At 42.5% G+C, this 19,318-nt stretch overlaps 1 protein-coding gene across 1 annotated transcript in view; it reads right to left on the reverse strand.

The window, feature by feature from the left end:
* The window catches only part of LSAMP (limbic system associated membrane protein), a 567,030-nt gene that overhangs the window by 115,726 nt on the left and 431,986 nt on the right, over positions 1-19,318 (reverse strand). The window lies entirely within an intron of this gene.

The raw sequence follows: 19,318 nt of genomic DNA on the forward strand, positions 1-19,318 counted from the left end.
CTGTCAGATGGATAACCTTGTACTTGATGGTTTTAATTTTTCTGAACCACCCAGAGAGCTTTGGCTATTGGGTGGTATAGAAATGCAATAAATAAATAACCAGGGAATATAAATTATGCATTTTAGTGTTGGCAAAACGTTTGACAGCAAAAGCACCTCAACCCAAGGTTCACACATAGATAAATGAAATCTATGTATTATTTTTGTCCCTAGAAATCTATGTATTATTTTGTCCCTACTTCATTTGTTACAATAGAATTCATACTACAATAGACTTCCTACCAATTGGATGAGCAGGTTGTATAGGTGTGTTTTGGGGAGACATAGTACACTAATGGACAAGAGATGATGAAACTTTCCAACAATCAGGCTTTTTTCAAGCACCCCATGAAGAACTTGATGTGTCTCGTTCATTCAACTTCCTGTACACCATCACAAGGATAATGAGCCCCTAAAGGCACTATGTAATATATATATTAATCAGATTTCATTTTTTTTAAAAAAGGAAGTTATTGATAAAGCCCATATATTAGTTTGGCTACAGCATAATCCCATTTATCAAAGAAGGGCTTGAAAACATGCTGCACTTCATAAGTTTAGAAAAAATGGAGATAGTATTGCTATGAGATTACACAGCATAAGGCCACACTGTTATCCAGTCAATCTGAATAACAAGGAGATTCAAGGCTTTAAAATGGCACTTTCCTGTATACATGTACACACTTTAGATCCCCGGCTCATTGCCTGAGGCATCCGCTCTGGTCTACAGAACCCATCAAACAACAGAGTATGGCTGGAGTAGTGGAGCCAAGGAAAATGCAGTCCAACAAGTGAGCAGAAAAGCCAAGAGAAGAATGGGAAAAGGAAAAGAAAAGCGAAAAAAGGTAGGCATAAACAGAGAGCCCCAAATAATGACTGAAGCATGGCATAGTTTGAAGATAGATCAGATTCATGATAGGCAGGTCTATGTAATGCAGGAAGGGGGCGCTCTTCGCTCACATGAAAACTTACTAGACTGTGCTGACACCCAGTGATGCATTTCTTCTTGCCATTGAGCGGATACAAGCCTTTCCTGAATCAGGACTGGGGCTTCTAGCAACATTCTCTGGCTTGGCTGCCACCCAGGTTGGCAGAGAAATATGTTGTGTTACCCCTTTCCCCTGTAGAGGCTGTTGAGCAATGAAAAGGAGGCAGGAGAGGGAATGGGGGAGTCCTGGGCAGGAAAGCAAACACGTTTCAAATTGTAAACGCTGTTTGTTTCAAGCACCCCAGGAGGCAAGAGAACAATCAGCGCTGAAGGAGAAGGAGGCTTGTTTTGTTTCTGTTATTTAATTGGATGTTACAAGGCAATAATGGGCTACCGTACAGAACAGCACAAGAGTCTCATGTTAATAGGAAGTTCCCATCACACTGGAGGTTGACAACTCTATCTCAGTCGTGAGGAGCTTGCCTGACAAGGACAAGGCCCTGCTGAGGACGCTGCGTGTACACTGGAGTTGCCATGCTGGGCTTACTGAGGTATGCCTCGTTCTTCCAAAAGGGCCCACCCAGAGGAAGGTCTGAAGGCATTAATCTTCCCTCACAGTGTTGGCCTATCAAAGGCAATGAGGCTATTCCAGATACTCCAGAGTAATGACAGCAATGAAAACATGGGACGCTGCCTTATCAAACCATTTGTTCACTGAGCCCATATTATCTACACTGACTGGCAGCAGCTCTGAAGGTTTTAAGGCAGCATTCTTTCCCACCTCTACCCGGAGATGCTGGGAACTGAATTGATGACCTTTTGGATGCAAAGGAGGCATCCTGACACTGAATTACAAGCCTAGGAAGGTTTATAAAGCACTCTAAACTTCCATATATTTTGGATCTATTAGTATAAACCTGATAATTTTCCATCTCTGAAGTGACGGGAAATGATGATGATGATGATGATGTTTCAAGCACTGAAACTAAGGTACAAAGAGCTTCCCCATTTTTCATTATCCTCCTCTAACAGCATAATAGGGCATGTCTACACAGGATTTTTATCCAGGGGTTGTCCCTGTGTCATCCCTGTACATCCACATGATCCCAGGGGCAACCAGGGACACCCCCTCCATTTTCCCAGGATAACTGGTTCCCCAGTTATCCCAATCTTTCCTGCAGTCCCGGGACCATCCCAAGACCACAGGAGGTGTGAGCAGCACCCATCCTGCCTGGTGCCCATTTACTCAAAAGTAAGTGCAGCACCAGAAATGGGCACAGAGCTGCACGGCTTGGCTCTGTGCCCATCAGGGGAAGGGGTCGCAGCAATTTTGTCTTTCCCAGGATGGCAGGAAGAGGGTTCAGGGGCCAATTTTGGGGGGAAGTTTTTTGTCTTCTTACTTTTTGGTGAAGTGGGGCCTCACTCTTGCATGACTGGCCACTGCTTCCAATAATAATAATAATAATAATAATAATAATAATAATAATAATAATAATAATGATGATGTGGACGTGACATCCTGCTTCCTCCCCCTATTCAAATTCCCCTATTCAAAGCTCGCCTATTTCATAAGACCTTTCTCTCATCTCTGCTTGTCTCCTGCTCCCCTGTACTTGCAGAAAAGAATGTGGCCATCTATGAGCAAGGTGGGAATGTGGGTTTAGTAGCCAGAGGTATTTAAGCAGAGGATGGATGGCCATCTATCAGGGATGCTGTAGTTGCAAGATTCTTGTATTTGAGCACTAGATCACTTCCAAGGTCCCTTTTAGCAAGTAAATTCCATGTGCTGGATCCGGGATTAGTTGAACCTAGTTATTTGAACTTTGTTTCTATTATTGGGGGATTGCACATGTGCTTCCTAAACAAAGGGGGGTTTGAAGTGGAGGGTGAAGCTGACAAGTTCTTTGGCAAGTACAGAATATGGCTCTTTTGGGCCAAAAGAAGTATGTGTGGAGATGATGAACCTGGCAATTTGTATATTTATTAAAACACTTGTATCCCGCCCCATATCACTGGGATCTCAGGGTGGGAATATTTCTCAGCAGGGCTACACAGCAACTGGACAGGTAAACTTGGCCAATATTCCCCCTTTTTTAAATATGACTTCATTTGTGCAAACTGAAAAAAAACCAAGGAAAAAGAAAAGAAAGAAAAAATTCTATTTGTGCAAATCTCCAACACAAAAATGGGGGGAAAAGAAAAAGAGGGGGGGGGGGAAAGAAGGGGAAAAAAGAAACTCAAACAAGTATGAGCCTATTTGCACAAATTGCCAGCTTCTTTAAAACAAAAAACTCATATCTGCATATTGGATTGACTCACTACAGATTGAATTGATGCCAGCAGGCAGAAATGGAATAAAATCCATCACAGTGGAACTAGTAAAATCCATCAAGATTTCACCCCCAAAATTAAAATCTCATATATCCCTACTCCAGAGAAGCCATTCAGGAATTGCAGGGAGGAGGAGGACAGGAAACTAAGGACGTTGCTGATGTCCAGTTGGGACTTGAAGCTCAGCAATTTCTCACCAGCTCAGCCCCCCATATGCCAGTCTGCAGATCCCCATTTATATAATATTATACCAGTATGGTTGGGCAAATAGGCCCATCTGTGGCCACTATTTGTACAAAACTGCAAAATGGTGGCTTGATGGAGCAGAAGGAACATGGACACCCAGTCAGTGGGGGTCTGGCGAGCAGTGTGTGGCATGGGCAGGAGTGAGTTCAGCTGTCCCTATGGGAAACTTTCATTCTATGAACTTCCTTAAAGGCGCAATCCAATCTGATCCACCCTGATTACTTGTAAACTTCCAAACTCGGAAGCTTACAAGTATCCATTGCAGAGTGGGAGGTGCAACGTGCCAATTTTGCCTGTCCAGTGGAGGCTTCTGGGAAGAGGAGGGAAGGAGGCTGGGGATACCTGAAATCTTCATATCTCATATCCTTCCCTCGGGCCCCAGGAACGCTTCCTTTCATGCCCTATGAACTTGTATCTGCAAGCTTGTGGCAGCAGCTATCATGGTTCCCTCCACTTTGGCTGTGAGGGGGTGAGGGAGGAGGTGGGGAACATAGTTTCCTGGCTCTGAACTCAGAACCAGGAAACCAAAACATCCTGTGTCACCCAGACACTATTAGGGGGCATAGGACTGCTCTCTAAGTTAACTTATCCAAGCCGTCATGACTTAAGTTAAGTCTTAACTAACTTGTCCTATTTATTTCAAATGGATCTAAGTTAACTTAACTTTGTCTGGATCCAACCCCATGAATTGATGATTCCTGTTCTGAGTTGGGGCCTTGACAAATGTTGTGCAACTGATTGCTCACTATCGCAACTCATTACTTATTGTATCTCCTTCTTGAACCTCTATTAGTTGTGACCCTTGCTTTGTTTTCTGTAGATCTACATATGTAGAAGTGATTAATGGAATTAGTAGTAGCTCCAGTTGAAGCTCCACAGGAATCTTTGAGTGAGATGGAGATTAAATAAAAGACGTATTACAGGTATTACAAGAGGCCACTGTCATGGGATTTACGATTTCCTGGATGGCATTTCAAATCCCTAAGTTGTGCTCATATACCTCAGAAAAGGAAGAGAGAGGGCCACTAGAAATGCAATGGGAAACCATGCTTTCCCAGTATGTAAATCAGCTTGGATGAGCTTCAGGCTTATGGAGTCGCCAATCCATTCTCCTCCACTGGCATGTACCAGAGGAGGAGTTCAGAAATGTTCACTTCCACATTTCAACAGATCACAGTTCTATTATTTCTGAACTAGAGGAACATTGGCTTATTTAAGTTCTCATTAGTTTAAACAAACTAGGTTCAAATGGTGGTTTATCATCCTGGTTTGTTCCCTTATTGCAAAAGGAAACTGTGGTTTGTTTAAAAACATAAGTAGATGCTTTCCATCTTCTCCTCTGGCATGTACTGGAGGACAGGAGAGTGTATGAACATGAGATTTGCTGCAGCTCATTTGCAAAACAAGCCAACATGATTTCCCATGAGTCTGTCCTTTGAGGTTTGCTGGTGGCCGCTGTGCTGACCATCAAGAGAAACTGATGGTCAGCTATAGAGAGCTGGGTGGGGATCACAGTGGCTCCTGATTGGCTCCCTGGTGGGGAAGGAAGCTCAGGAAAGGAAAGTCGGCTGCCACCCTTCTGCTGCCACTCCTTTTGGGTATGTCAAAACTTTCTGCATCTATTGCATGTTTGTCAACCAACAGTGATTCGAAATTTGCCAGCTCAGTAAAGTCACTCTAGATGTGAGCAATTTAGAGCCAATTCAAACATTCACTAGCTGAGGTGGTACAGTCTTCTCGCAGACCTGTATCGGCTGGAGCCTTGATTGGGAATTTCACAAGGAGTGAACTGTAGATGAAGTTAATAATTCTTGTAACTGCCAGCTCTTTAAATCTTCCTGTAATAAAGGAACATTGAGGCAGCAGGATATAAAGGATGAGAGCTGATTCACCTGTTGCTTCTTCCCTCCCTCCCCTCCAGGGCTGGTAGACTTATTGCATTAAAACATGAGGGGGCTCTGAGTGAAATAAAAATGGAGGACACAGCAGGGGGCTGACAGGCAGGTAGAAGAAAAAACAGATGTGAAGGCAATGGGGTGTGAGGGCTGCATTTGACCTGCAATATATCTAACAACAAAATCAATCTACCAACTGTAGCAATCTATTCTGTCACTCCTACCCTTCCCACCCATGGCCTGTTTCACTACTGTGCTAGCGTATTAATGCCTTCTCCCTTCTTTTCCAGCCTCTCTTATCTGCCTCTCCATCCCTTCACTGTGGGTTTGTCCTACTTTATCAGTTCCTCCACCCCTCTACTGTATCTTTCTCTCCATCTTTCAATTGTACCTGCCTCCCTCTCGTATTGATCCATTCCTCCATCTCTTGAATTGATCTGTTCCTTCACCCTTCTATTGTAATGGTTAGCTACCCCCATGCAATCTTCCTGCTTTCTACTGAATAACTCGTGTGTCTGCCCACCTATGCCAACCCCCTTCTCTGATCCTGTCCACATCGGTATGTGAAATAATGAGCTGGCTGCCCTATTTTGCTGCCTTGTGAGTAAGCAAACATCTGCCCTATGTCTGCTTGGGACGGTCTCTCACTTACCAGCTGGGGCCTTATTTATCTGTAGATGCGGCTGCTTTTAGCGTATAATATTAAGAAGGCTGAGAAACCAATCATCCTGCAAGAGGCAAGGCGGAGAAACCATTAGGAACACAAGGACTCTCTGCTAATAATTACCTGAGACTTGCCCATGGCTGGCAGCCAGGAAGTGGGTTTATGATTGCCTCCCATGGCCCTCAGTGTCTTACATGAGGATTTTTCAAATGCTTCCCTGCTTTTGGACTTTTACAGGAAAATAAAACATTAAGTCAATGGCTCAAAGAAGACATTTTAAAAAATATGTTCATTCCCTATGTGAAATTGAAATTCTTCAATGCCCATCGGAAGCTCTCATCAAACCCTGTGGCTGCATCACTCCACCTGATTGTTTATTGCTGTAATAGTCTGCTCTGCCTCTGTTGCTGGAGGGCACATCTGCATGGGATGTTACCGAGGGGCTGCATCTGCATTGGATACGCCTGGATGTACATTTGATCTCTGTAATCTGCCCAGCCTCATTCTGCACTGGCCCTGTATGTGCTGGCACTGGAAATGAGGGTAATGGAAGTAGCTCCAGGCAATTAGCTGTATGTTCTCCACACACTGGCAACATTGATGCAGGATCCTCCTGTGCATCACCCTTCTTGCTGTTATACCTACCACGGTCCATTTTGCATCCCACTGCTTGTGATAATAGGCCAAGGAGGAGCACTGATCTTTTCATCAGGTGGAACCAGATTGCCATGTAGTGGACTGAGTTTCTGGTCAACGTGAAAGCTTATGCCATAATAAATGTGTTGTGCGAGACTCTTTGTTGTTTCGCTGCAGTAGGCTTACCCAGGAAAACATATACCTAGTGTAACCACTTTGTAAGCTGATTGCTAGTTTCTTATACATATGCACACCATGTGGAAATGACATATTTGATTGGCCCTTTCTACATAGCTGTAACATTTTATTGTCTTAGACTGCAAGCTTTAGGGCAATACCTGAATTGTTTTTTGGGTAGAGTACCAAGGAATTTTAGGTTCTTTATGAGTATTAATGTTATCATGACTCCCACACACTTCTGACCTGTGTGGGATTACACTAAAGGAGAGCAACTCATTATACAGTATGTGTTCATGTGTGTGCATATGTGTGTGCACTTGGATGAAGGGGACTTCTGTTTCATCCTTCTGAGTGCTATGGAAACTTTTACTTCACATCAGGTACAGGCATGTAGTAAAGGTAAATGTTCTAAGGAGGATTCTACCCTTAAAGGTGGCCTAGAAATAATTTTAGATTTAGATGTAGATGTGTGATAAAATGGCTGTCTATTAAACATAAACTACATCTGAACACTCCTGTTTTCATCACCAGGCATGCATATATCCCACCAGTGCACATCTCTCATTGCAAATTCTAATATGAATGGACCAGGTCTGCATCTTCTGGACAAATGTGGATCATAACTTAGCTATCCACAAGCTTTTGCACCTTCTGAATGTTCAGATACAGTTCTTGGCTCAAAAATGTATCAAAATATGTTTAGAAATGTGTATTGTTAGGGAAAGGACATGTCTCTCTCTCACACATGGTTCATCTAAGCTGGCGTTACTGGTCTCACTGGTCTGCTACTGGTCTCTCACTCATCTCCCACTGGGCTTCTTCTGTCTCTAACTGGGCCCATAACTCTGGAGCAAGTGGTTGAGTCGTTGGGAAGGCAAGGAAGGCTGCTTCGTGAGCCGTTTGTTTTGGAAATCAGTGTGGAAGTCGGGAACGCTGGAGGAAGAGGCAGAGTTTGCTGACTCTAACGCTGAGGTTTCTGAGGAAGAGAGCCGGTCGGACGAGGAGGAGTCCAGCAAAGGAAAGGTTGGAATTCAGCTTGGGATGATGGCACAGGTCCAAATGGTTACACATGTTCCCATGGAACAGTTAACAGACTATAACTATAACTGTGTGTGTGAATTTTCATGCAGATTTTTAAAACAAATTGCAGATAAATGCAGTAACAGGATGAAAGGGGACTTATGGGTGAACATATGCCAACGTGACATGGAGCAGAAATATATTGATTCTCCTATCACTGCATTGGCTGTAGGGATAGGAGAATCATATAACACACACATACATGTACTTTTTCTCTTATTTCATAACCAATTCCCAATGGAAACTCAGGAGTTAATGTTTCAGCATGACCAGACAAGTGCTGAGAGATCTAGCTTTCAAAATAGTTTTGAATTCTCCCGTTAAATTTTTCCTGAAATATCATGACAAGCTTTATTTATCTTATTAAGTACACTACATTAACCTGGCAAATATGCTAATATGACAAAAGTGCTTTCTCAACACATTTTCAGAATAGGAAATTAACTGCATTCATTAAAGTATTTTTAATTATTAGTGATTCCTAGAAACACTCTGAAAAGTAAATATCTCCTCCAGATGGGGCAGAATGAGGCAGAAAGGTATATATTAAGTTTCTCTAATCTACTGCCAGGCAGAAACAGTGCATTTTCATCCCAAGAGACTACCTTTGGTATTTGCACTGCTCAGAATTTTGCAGTGCAATTCTCCAAGCCAAAATGTGTACAAAAATGCATACATTAGTGCAAAGTGTGCACAAAAGTGTATATTAGTGTGTGTGTGGGAGGGGTTGAAAACAAAATATCATTATATTAATAAAAAACCCTTGCAAACTTGCATGCAAAAATGCAGATATTAGTCAAATGTTTGTACAAAAATACTTATCTTAGGAAAAATGTGCACGAAATGCACACAAGTTTTCATGCATACTTAAAAAAAGAATCACAAACTGATGTGGACATGGGATGTAACAACCTAGAACTGAGTGAAATTCAATCTGGAAAAAAGAGGAATTGAGTGAAACAGAAATTAACAGATTTGTCCATCCCTACTTGCAAGGGCTTTATAAGGCCTCAAGTTCTTTTACGGTTTTAGAACACTCTTAAAATGGGAGATATAGCACATTAGCCAATGTATTAATCATTTACTTACAAAGATTATCTTGAAGTGGAGTCCTATGGGTTGTGCCCTTGTTGATGAGAATCCTCCAAACCTGACGGCTTCCAATCATTCAGTCCTGCAGAGCTGATGCTAGCAGGCAGGACCAGCCCTGGGATATAGCGCCCTGGACGAGGAGTGCCTTTGGTCCCCACCCACCCCAGGATTTATGTGGCCCGGTGCAACTGTGATGCCCATCAAGAATGACATTGCTCCAAACCTTGATCACTCTGCTACTGTGCTACACTTTGTTCAAGCCAAAGTTCAAAAACCTGTATTCTGAGTAATCGCAGTACACTATGCACGGCAGCACAATTATCACAAGTTTTACTTAGAATATATATATATATATATATATATATATATATGTATGTATCAGTTCCTATCTTTTGGTAAGTGTTCTTTAGGTATCCATTATTTTTTTATCTTTAGAAATAATAATAAAAAGTTATCAATAAAATAAATATCCAACTGACATTTTATTTCTTACAGCTTTATTTATTATTATTATTATTGTTCATATAGTGCTTATAATGTTTCTTCATTATTGGCTTTGGCTGAACTTAACTCCTCTTGGTTTAGTCCCCTTGGTTTCGCAGGATCCTCATGACAGTGTTTGGATGAAGACCACTACTTTAAGCTTTATTCTTTGGGCCTATCACCACAACAGTTATTAATTCTGGGGTTTTAGTAAAGCAAAACACTGAATTAGACAGCACCTCCATGATACTGTCAGAACAATTTGGCCACTATGAGAAAATTCTGTCCATGATATGATCACTTTCCACCTAGAGTGTTTGACACACTGGCATCTTATTTGTAAAACTTAACAGCTTTAATACTTATGCAAAACTGAATTTGCTACCATCAGCTATACTCGAGGGCTGATTTAAAAGAATCCTACTGGAAAACAGTATATGTCCATGTGGAAATGGTGGTATGGAAACAGTCGCTTGTGTATTATTATTATTTTGCACTTTTTACAGAGATTTGCGGAAAGAGGTGATTACTCCATTACTGTTATCTATTCTGGGACAGTCAGTTATTGCTTCTGTCTTTTGTTCTCACAGATCAAAATAAGCTGATGACAGCAAAGACTGCAAATTTTTTAGCAGGTACTATTTTATCAGAGTCTTAATTTCACACAGTTCCTTCGACTGATCAGAATTTTATTTGTTTATTCATTTATCTATTTTTATGTGAAAAGGTCTGTGTATTAATCTTGGCATTTGTGCTTGATGTAAATTTTTAAAATGCAACTGGGGTAACTTCATTCCATTATAATCTTGCTTTTATTCTTTGTACATTTTATTTAAATGCAAAGGCCTGTAGCTGATGCAAATAAAGGAATCTTGTACCTTGCTTACAGTGTTTACAGTATTTCAAGTGCTAACTTCTCTGTGACGTTGCCTCAAAGTAAAGCTGTGTTCCACTGATTTTTACGTAGCACAAATGACATCAAAGTGGATACTGAAAAAGAAACATACTCACAAGCTAATTGAAGGGAGATTATCTTTTTTTTAAAAAAAATTAGTACTCAATTTATAGAATCTTGAAAGAAAGGTTACACACACTTGCATTTTTTCTACCCTAATAAGGTTACACACACTTGCGTTCTTCTACCCTAGAAAGGTTACACACACTTGCGTTTTTCTACCCTAGAAAGGTTACACGCACTTGCGTTTTTCTATCCTGGCTCACTACAGACAGTACAATAGAAAAACACAGCTACTAAGCTCAGTTTGCCACCCCCCCTCAGCTCAGCTTGGTGACCCCCTCAGCTCTGTACCCTGGGCAACTGCCCAGCTCCAAGCTCCTAAGGCTGGGCTTGCCAGCAGGGCAGGAGAAGCATAGGAGGCAATTTTCACCTGTAACACCTCCTAATGTTTGATTGTTCATTTCTTTTTGCTAGACAGGCCTCTGCCTACTGAAGGTGGTCTGGAAGGGGAAGGAAGGAGTCTGGAGAGGCATGAGCATATGGTATATCCTGGCCTCGTTTGTCTCCTCCCCTCCTTGCCCACTGGAACAGCCCCTTTTCTCCTCCTCCTCGGTTGCTTTTCCAACCTCAGATGGTAGGCAGCATGGTTCTTTCCATGCGGGCTGCAAGGTGGCAGGGAAGAGGTATCAGATCTCTGATTCCCCCTTTTCAGGTCAGAATGCTGATTCCAACTTCAGCAGGGGGGTTCCAAGCAATCCTATGGACCCTAGGACACTCTCTCAGGAACCATAGGATTGCTCTCCCCACCAAGCAATTCAAGATTTCATCATATGCCCCAGCAGAAGAGTATCAGAAGGCAGAGAAGCAGAAGAACATGAAACGATGAAAGGTTTATATATACCGAGAAATGTCTGTCTTACTCTGCAGTGTGACATCTTCTTTGACAAACTCAAGTAAGATTCTTTGGAATTTTAGTAATGTCCACCCTGCTTTTTAATTAGAAAACTAGATCGGTTTTTACAGAACAGACCTATGAGGATGGAAAAGAAATTAATAGCCAATCAAGTAATTACTAAGGAGGAAAAGTGCATATGGACTAGAGGTTTGTACTAACGAGAAAATTAGATGTGGACCTCAATTGGTACTTTGGAAAATGGCCCAATTTTGCTCAGAGCAATTTGGAGGGTGTCCACTTCGACTTGGGTACCTAATCCAACATGATTTCTGGACACACAGTTTTCTAAATCTGAGTTGCAAATGAAGCCATTTGCAGGGTCCAGCTTCAGTTCTGGTCACTTCAGAGGGAAGCTTGCTTTGCCTCGGGAAGCACCAGAAATGGCATGAAGGGACCAAATTTGGCTTGGCCTTTGGGCGAATCTGATGCACATCCCTAATATGGACTATGTATTCCTTCCTCTGAGGGAATTACATCATTTCCAAAATTTAAAGGAGAAACCTAATGACTGGATGCACATTCTAAAAAGTAAGAACCAATCATAGCTACAGCTTTTACTGAAGGCTAAAACTATCTGTCAAACAGGTGAAATTATGTTTGCTCTGCCACAGCGAGGTTCAGGGCCAGTGTAAGAGGAGTGTTAGGTCTCTGAGATTCTTTGGATTGACTAAAAATAAACTGTTGGGGAGCGCTTCAGAGGTCTGAGGAGCAGAGGTTGCCTGTAATGCTAAGCAGTGCTTCCTTTAAAAGACATTTATGTACAAATGTCAGTACATACATCCTAGTGCTGTCTTTTCATTGTGGCTTTATACCCCTGAACTTTGTATCAACATCCAAAAGCAAAGAACTTTGATTTATGGCATGTTATAAGTGAGGACTTTGGCACACCATGATGTGAACTGGAAAGCATTTGAAATGGTGTGGTGCCATGAAAAATCTCCCTGCCCAAATGACTAGATAAATTGTGATTTAATATGCTTGTAATGGTTTTATTGTCTTCTATTTTAGCTGAAAAATGGCTTGTTAATTTTTAAATAAGTAAATGAACGTACTAATGACTTGGATAATGCCACTTTGCCAGGATTTCAGTTAGTTGATGCGGAAGGAAGATGTAGTGCCATTGGAAGCTTTCTATCTGGCGTGTTGGTCTCCCAATAATTTTAGCCATTGTCCTTTGGGCATGAAAAGAATTGCATCTTTTTGTATGATCAAGGTACCCATTGCTTAATATTACAAGTGGTGGAGTGCTGAAAGGCCCTGACGTAAATACAATCATGCAACCTGCTGAGGCTGGTGTAGGAAAAGTATACATCAAATATATAAAACTGATTAATACTAATCAAGGCTATAGGAGAGACATGAGTATTTGGGTTCCCTCATAAAGAAAAATGATAGCTGAAAGTGAGCTAAGTCCCACCCTAGTTGTTTTCCCAAGGATATATCCCATACAATATTCTATTTATTTATATTAATCATATTTAAATCTATAGTATGCTGTATGGTGCAGTCTTCAACAATAACATATGACAATATAAATTAAACTGAGATACAATCAGCAAAACCACCTTATACTGAATCAGTCCATTGGTCCATCTACCCTAGTATTCTTGTCATTGATTGGGCATGTTTGAGGCAGGATTTTTTTCAGACCTACCTGGATAGGCTGGGAATCGGACTCAGGACCTTCTGCAGTCAGAGTGTATGCTCTACCACTAGCCACACACCCTCCCCTACACTTCTGATTGGGTTGCTTGAGAAAGTGAATCTTTTTGTATTCCAGCATGAACTGATCTGATCCAAACTTCCCAGACTAAAGCAGTGATCCAGTGACTTAGAAATTCACTGGCACTGGCATTACCCTGAATTTTCTGGTACAGTTCTTGGCTCAAAAAATATGTCAAAATATATCTAGTAATGCATATTATGAGATAAACATATGGTTAAAAATGCACGAATAAATAGCTGTTTATCCATGCCTGTGCTGTTTGCATTATGCTGTGTTATTTTAAACATTTGTACTGTATTTTACATTTTAACTGCTTATATGGTATTTTAGGCTTTTTAGTGTTGTAATATGCCCAGGAACGTTGGTTATTGGGGTAGATTGAAGTATATATGAATTTTTATAGAGATTTTTTAAAACACACACACACACACACACACACACACACACACACACACACACACAAACACCACACACCAGAATTTGCTGATTAATGCAGAAATGACACAAAATGGATGTGAACATGTGACCATCACACAGCCTAGGAATAGACTGATTCAGATACCCCTATTTTTGATGGGAAGGCATTCCACCAGTGGGGGGATGGGGTACTGGCAAAAAAGCTCTACTAGCTACTCTCATCTCTGTTGATGGTGCTACCAAAAGGAATCCCAATTACAGGGGGCATGTCTCGATGAGGGTTTATCCCAGGGATCGCCCCAGGATCATCCCTGCGTGTCCACATGATGCACAGGGGATCCTAGGGGCAGGGAGGGATGATCCCTCCATTTCCCCGGGATAGCTGGGATGGCTTTAATCCCAACTTTTCCCACAGTCTCGCGACCACGGGATGTGTGGGCAGCTGTCCCGGTTTCTTCCTGGCTCCTCATGAGTAAACGCAAGGAGCCGAGAACTGGGCACAGAGCACTTCAGGAGCTCTGTGCCCATTGGAGGTGGGAGAGGGAGAGGGAGGGTTTTTTTTTTTTTAAAAAAACAACAACTTCCATTTGTGATGGAGCGCTCATGCGCTCTTTTTCATTAAAAAAAACCCCAAAATGGCGGGCAAGACATCCTCTTCCTTCTGGGACATTGTGAGCTGTGTGTAGACTGAAGTGGAAGAGCTTGCAATCAGAAAATTGCAAGATCCTCCCCCTTCCCTTGCGGAACGCCAGGAGCTCTAGCCATGCCCTCGGTATCATTGAGGAAGGCTTTGAAAGCTAGAAATATTGCTCTGAATTGTCCCATCAAAATCCATCTGTCACAGTTTTGCACAGAAAGAAACTACCAACTTTCCAGTGCTCGCATGTGTTACATGAATTAACATTTGTGTCACCACATTTCAAAATCTTGATCAACTAAGCTTGGACATTAATTGTGTGCATGCTTACACAATTAGTTTGTGAACTGGGTAGGCTGACCATATGAAAAGCAGGACAGGACTTCTGTATCTTTGTACTGAAAAGAGAATTTCACCAGGTGTCATTTGTATGTACGCAGCACTTGGTGAAATTCCCCTTTTCTTCACAACAGTTAAAGCTGCAGGAGCTATATTAGAGTGTCCAGATACAAAAGAGGACAGGGCTCCTGCAGCTTTAACTGTTGTGATGAAGAAGGAATTTCACCAGGTGCTGAATGTATATCAATGATACCTGCTGAAATTCCCTTTTCAATACAACTGTTAAAGATACTGAAGCCCTGTTCTCCCCTAATATTGCATCATATAGCAATGTGGTATTTGTAGTGTTTAACATCATCAACAAATTAACCTGACAAATTCTGACACAAACCAGAAAATGGAGAGAAAATTCATTTCTTTGTTCCAGAACAGCAGAGCTCAGAAAGCAGGTTTCTCAAGGAGGATTCAAAGCAGCACTTCAGGGGGTAAAAAAAAAAAAAAAACACCTTGAAAAAGAAGGCAACGTGCATCATGGGACAGCCTATTGCCAACATCCCACATCATGTGGTGCAAGCTACATCAAGTACATTGACACCCAAATTGGTAACAGGTGGCGTTTTAAAGAGCACATACGGTCTCAAAAATGCACTAGGCAAGCATATCTTACGAAAGTGAGTCAGAATCATAGAATAGTAGAGTTGGAAGGGTCTTATAAGGACTCGACGGCCTTACAGGCCCCTTCCAACTCTACTATTCTATGGTTCTATGATTCTAGGTGAAATTAAAGCCTGGTAGATTCTACGCAAGCTCTTCACTTGATGACTAGAATGCCAATGAATGACTTGCATGAGTGAGTGGGACATCACAGATCTAACACCACAGACAGAACTTTCATATCATCATAAACACAATATTTTTTTTAAATGGAATTGGTTTACACATTCAGCTGGAGGTAATAAAAATTGAGTAATTAAGTGAAATACCTGCATGTGCAAACTGGCCCTAAATATAAAGAATTCATATGAACCATGTAAGGAATCAGCAGGCTGTGTACATTGAAAATGGTGAAAAGGTGACTAGATGTAAAGCTGGGGATGTCAATGGAATCTGTTGTGGGGGATGAGGTTTGCTGAGCTTTCAGCAGCTTGCCCCCCTAGACTCTGACTTCCTGGATTGACCTGATCTGTAATTTACACAAATTTTGGGCACAATTTGCTTAATTTCCTTAAATTGCAGACATAATATGCTTAATTTGCACAACATTCATCATACTATGGTCACAATGCAAACTCAGCAAATTACATCTGAAATTTGTGTGAATTATACAAATTGCACATATAATTTGCATAAATGGCAATAAAAGAAACACCCAAGGAAGTTTCCAAATTTCAGAGGAAGCCCATGGTTCAGCTTGCTGAGGGCTTTGGAGAAATCCAATGAGTACAAAAAGGTCCATATTTCCTCATGATAGAGTCATAGAATAGTAGAGTTGGAAGGAGCCTATAAGGCCATCGAGTCCAACCCCCTGCTCAATGCAGGAATCCACCCTAAAGCATACCTGACAGATGGTTGTCCAGCTGCCTCTTGAATGCCTCCAGTATGGGAGAGCCCACAACCTCCCTAGGTAACTGGTTCCATCCCTATTTAAAGCCACTAAACTAACTTGGATTATTGTCGGATAAGAGGTATTTTTGATCTGGACATTCATTTGTGGAAAAGAGTTTTAAAATTTACTCTTGGTGAAGTGACAACCCCGTATGATATTCAGCAGAAAGATAAGGGGACCACTGGTGGGGTCTGCTTCACTGGAGGTATTTAGGCAGAGGCTGGATGACCATTTCTCAGGGATGCTGTAGTTGCATCCTCTATTGAAGATCCTGCATGGAACAAGGGCTAGATGACCCCCAAAAATCCTTCAAATTTTAAAATTCCACAAGCTGATATACCTGGCATTGCTCGGGTCCCCTAAGATATATGTGTGCAAGGTAATAATCTTATAGTAGGCCAGTGCTAGACCTGTGAGTTAACTTTTAAACAAATTTAATTCATTTCTTTATTCTCTCTCTCACCCTCATGACAACCCCGCAAAGTGGGCCAGTGCTAGGCCTGAGATAACTTTAAAATGAATTAAATTCATTTCTTTCTTTCTCTCTCACCCCCAACACAGGCCAGGGCTGCCTTGAAGCCACAGTTCTCCATGGCTCACTCGACCATCTTCTGCTTGGGGATCTTGGCGGGTGCCAGGAAGCCTCTGAGGGTGGCTGGGTCGAAGGCCTGCGCCTGCCTATCCCACACTTCTCGGCTACCAAGTGCTGCAGTAGGAGGCTATACTGAAGCACTACGGCCGGACCATACACTTGCTCCGCTTTGTCAGAAGTGAAGACTGGCTGAGCTGGTTCATGCGGTACTGTGCAAGTGGTCCCGTAAGCAGGCCATGAGGGAGTCAGCCAGCTGACTGACTGATGGTCAGTTCATTCATTGCCGATGGTGACAGGCCCAGAGCTAACCTTCCTAGCCTTCCAGCCAGTCCAGGTGCTCTCCCTTCAGGCCCAGGATGGTGAGCCACTTCCAGATGATGGCCACAAAAGCCCAGTAAGCATTCCCTCCCACCCAAAGCATGCTGGGAATTGTAGGTGTAAACCTAGGCACAAACCTAGGTTCCCTGAATAATATGTTAATCTTTAAACACTGTCTGAGGTGGGAGACAACTGGAGAGTGGGCCTTCTTAGTTGTGGCACCCTGCTTATGGATTTCTTTTTACCAGGCAGGCTTGCCTAGTGATTGCATGAATGGCTTTCCAGTGCCAGGTGATTTTTTAATTCCCCCCTCAAGGCCTTTTAACTTGAGATTTTTTACACTGCATTTTTTCTGTTATAACTAAATCAAAACATTCCAGGAATTACTGATAAAGTTTATGATTTTTATGTAAAAGCCTGACTATACCATTGAAACAGAATAGAGGAATGACTGATAGTGGGGCTAGAATGGAATGGTGGGCAGGGTTAGTGGCAGCTGGAGAAACTTGGATAGAAGGAGAACAGTTAGTGAGAGGTTGGAAAGTGGGAGCTGAGTTAGGATTGAGAGACAGTGACCTGGTTTGCACATAATGACCTGATTTGCTAACCCATGCTTTTATTTAAAGTCAGTCACTCTACAGGCCAATACTACACCTCCTAGCATGAATTTGGCAGCCCACAGGTGCCTGCGTCCTCTGAGAGGTGGTTCCTTCCTTTTGTTGCCAATGCTGCTCCTCGATAGAGCATCAAGGAGTAGCATCGCCAAGGAGGGGAGGTAAGCAGCTGTCAGTGGATGTGCCCAGCTCTGGCCAAGTCCTGCTGGGGCTGCCTTGGCCCGTGCTTCTCGCCCACCAAGTGCTCCATCAGAAGCCTGTCCAGAAGGACTGGGGCCAGCCAGGGCACTTGTTCATACCAATTTCATTGTAGCATATCCCCATTTCATTGTAGGATTTGCAAAGGTGCCCACCCACTCTGACAGCTAAGCATCTATTTATGTTTCTCCCAAGTTCAGCAGGAACACTGCTGCTCTTGCTGAATGAGCAAATGAATGTTCAAAGAGCTTATATCTTCATAATATTCTTAATTCCATATGGGGATATATCTGCATGCGGCCTACCCAGCCAAAAGAAGGTGGGTCTGTTGGAATCAATGGAGATTAGGAAATATTCCGCCAGGACCTAGAGATTCAATTGTTCCATTTAAAAGTGGGAGGCCAGAAGGCATCTTAAAGAAAAACTGCATAATACAGTCATCATTACTGAGAACAAGGGGAAAGAAGCATGACAGGAGCTGGAGCGTGATCTTGTGGGGCGGGGGGATGAAAGAAAAAGGAAGAGGGAAAAGAATTTGATGAATAAAATATCAGATCATCCATTTTTTATGCCAAAGCTCTGGCCTGCTGTTTCCTTTTGGTTTAACATGTTAACTGGTGCGGTTCCCTTGTGAGATCTCCACTGCTTGCAATAATTGTGCCAGGCACTTGATTGCATGCAGGAGTTTGTTGGCTAGGTAAAGTGAATGGAGAGGAGAAGGCAGGGAGGAAAGAAACTCCCATTGCCCTGAAAGGCAGAGTCATCAGCAAGGGACTTAGCAAAAATTAGACAAAGCAGACAGAGGAGTTGACTCCCAAGTCAGGAGATTCAGTAGCAGCTGGGAAGGGACTATGGGGCAGCAGGGCGCTTTGGGAAGGGCAGGCTTCTGTGTCCTTTGTGATAACAAAGTATTGCAGACACACACAGAGGCAAGTGGAAATTGGCCACAAACAACCCACATTTGTGTTCCTGTTTTCTGGGGTCTGTCCCAACTAAATTATAGTGGCTGTTTTGCCCCTGTGCTTGCCTTGTTAAAAGATTGTTAGTGCAAATTGTAGGAGCCGACGTTCTTCAACTCCTTTCAGCTCTCTTCCCAGGAAGTTAACAGTACAGTCCTTTTCACCAGGGGGGAGGAACAAATAGACTGTGGGCCACATGCAGGCTCCCTGCTGCTCCTGAAATTCTTATTTAAAATATGGGGGGAATAGCACCTGCAGGACTAATTTTGCTTGTGTTGGTCTCCTGTAGTCTCTATGGACCACCCAGGGTTGTTTTTTTCTTCCACCTGTGGTTTGTGTGTGTTTGTGTGTGGCTGCAGGGGCAAATTTAGCCCCTCAACTTCCCAAAGTTGCCTGCCCCTGCTACACATGTTTACTCAGAATGA

This window comes from Elgaria multicarinata, chromosome 5 (genome assembly GCF_023053635.1).
Source record: "Elgaria multicarinata webbii isolate HBS135686 ecotype San Diego chromosome 5, rElgMul1.1.pri, whole genome shotgun sequence".
Classification (NCBI taxonomy): Eukaryota; Metazoa; Chordata; class Lepidosauria; order Squamata; family Anguidae; genus Elgaria; species Elgaria multicarinata.